This window comes from Cebus imitator, unplaced genomic scaffold (assembly GCF_001604975.1).
Source record: "Cebus imitator isolate Cc_AM_T3 unplaced genomic scaffold, Cebus_imitator-1.0 Scaffold105, whole genome shotgun sequence".
Classification (NCBI taxonomy): domain Eukaryota; kingdom Metazoa; phylum Chordata; class Mammalia; order Primates; family Cebidae; genus Cebus; species Cebus imitator.
The window spans coordinates 5,200,498-5,202,943 of record NW_016107420.1 but is presented as its reverse complement, the minus strand read 5'-3'; the positions used below and the strand labels follow the sequence as shown (position 1 = coordinate 5,202,943).

At 37.2% G+C, this 2,446-nt stretch overlaps 1 protein-coding gene across 1 annotated transcript in view; it reads right to left on the bottom strand.

Annotated features, from left to right (window-relative positions):
• Positions 1-2,446, bottom strand: part of SCLT1 (sodium channel and clathrin linker 1) — a 231,598-nt gene that overhangs the window by 1,520 nt on the left and 227,632 nt on the right. The window lies entirely within an intron of this gene.

The window sequence follows — 2,446 nt, the reverse complement described above, 5'->3', positions numbered from 1 at the left end:
CAGCCTCCTGAGTAGCTGGGATTACAGGCACGCGCCACCATGCCCAGCTAATTTTTTGTATTTTTAGTAGAGACGGGGTTTCACCATGTTGACCAGGATGGTCTCGATCTCTTGACCTGGTGATCCACCCGCCTCGGCCTCCCAAAGTGCTGGGATTACAGGCTTGAGCCACCGCGCCTGGCCTACTTCCAGTTTTAAAGTATATTTCTAGAAATATTTTAAATGAGAATATATGTTTTTCTTCATTTCTTTTCATTGAAAAATGATAAAAGTATTATAAACATTTTATCTTTTTTCCTTCTAAATAATATACCTTAAAAATAGCTCTATATTAGGACTATTATACTATATTCCTCTTAATAGCTGCAAACTATTCCTCTGTATGAATACTCCATAATTTAACTAATCTGCTATTGTTATTTGTATGGTTTTTTAAATCTTTTAAAATGAACGACAATGCTTCAATCGGTATTTTTACATGTTTGCTTTCTGGCAAAAGTGTTTCCAGGCGCAAGTATCGGTCAAAGTTTACATACATTTCCAATTTTTGAAAGATACTGCCAGACTGTGCTCCAGAGACTGTGACAACATGTATTTATATCAATAATGTGTGAAAGTGCCAGCACATTGCATTACCAAGCTTTATGATCTGATAGGTGAAAAATGATGTGATTACAATTTAAATTTGCATTTGTCTTATAGGTGAGGATGAACATCTTTTTAAATGTTCAAAAGCCATCTGTTCTGCCTTTTGGCTGGAACTGCCAAAGAGGAGAGGCACTCGATTTATGTTTTCTAGGCCTTTTAGAAAACATGGAGCTGTTCCTTTGGCCACGTTTATGCGAATCTATAAGAAAGGTGGTATTGTAGACATCAAGGGAATGAGTACTGTTCAAAAAGGAATGCCCCACAAATGTTCTCGTGGCAAAACTGGAAGAGTCTGCAATGTTGCCCAGCATGCTGATGGCATTGTTGTAAACAAACAAGTTAAGGGCAAGATTCTTGCTAAGTGAATTAATGTGCGTATTGAGCACATCAAGCACTCTAAGAGCCAAGACAGCTTCCTGAAACGCGTGAAGGAAAATGATCAGAAAAAGAAAGAAGCCAAAGAGAAAGGTACCTGGGTCCAACTGAAGCGCCAGCCTGCTCCACCCAGAGAAGCACACTGTGTGAGAACCAATGGGAAGGAGCCTGGGCTGCTGGAACCTATTCCCTATGAATTCATAATAGGTGTTAAAAAAAAATAAAAGACCTCTGGACTGTTGGAAAAAAAAAGCCACCTGTCCCTCTTTCTCCATAAACTTCCTTTATATACTTGTCTACTAGACTACAGCATTTTTTAAACTTAGGCATCCTTTATATGTGTTTAGGGCATTAGCCTTTTGTCATATATGGTACAAATATTTTTCTCAGTTTGTCACTGACTTTATGACCTTTTCCAATACAGAAATTTGAAACTGTGATCATATTTATTAATTTTTTTTCACAGCTTCTAGGTTTTGTGTTCTTGCATTGAAAGGCTTCACCACACTGATTTGAAAAACTCCTATGTTAAAAGAACACAGTATGGCATTCAACCATGTAGAGTGATACATGTAGAGTGGATAAATAACATATAGACAAAGTTAATCAGAAAAGGACATTTAGAGCAAAGTGAATCAGCCCGATTCAGGGATTGTACTGAACCAGTAACACGATGCTGCACTGCACTATGGTAAGTGTGATGTGTCAGAGATGATAATAAGGTTTAAATTTTCTTCATTTTGCTAATGTCATACATATAGTAGGATATTATTTCTAATAGCACTTTTTAGTTTTTATAAAAAAAGGAGAAGATTCAGAGAGGGCAAAGATAAAAATTTAAAAAAATGAAATACATGTCTTATAAACAAAGTTGACCACTTGGACTCATTTAAAACAGAAAAAAATATTATCTACAGGGAAGAAATTCATTTTTGGGTAAGAAGAAAGTGCTGAATGATTGCCTTTCATCCTCAAATAAGAACAGAATGGAAAGAGAAACGCTTAGGGAAAGATTTGTTACAGAAAAATTTGTGAAGTGGTTACTGACAAAGAATTTTAAAAAGGTTTCTCAAAATAGTGGTGGAATGGGAGTCACGGTGGCTCTGGCCTTTGTCCTGAATCTTGAGGAGGTGAGCCTATGCGTTCAAGGCCAGCCTGGGCAACATAAAAACCTCTCGTCCACTAAAACAAAACAAAACAAAAAACAAAACAAAAAACAAATAATGGTAGAATCTTTGCCACTAGAGGGTTTAAACAACAGAAGAAACATCAGTATTAGACTGTGTAGGTTTAATTTTTTTTTTTTTTTTGAGACGGAGTTTCAGTTATGTTACCCAGGCTGGAGTGCAATGGCGCAATCTCTGCTCACCGCAACCTCCGCCTCCTGGGTTCAGGCAATTCTCCTGCCTCAGCCTCCTGAGTA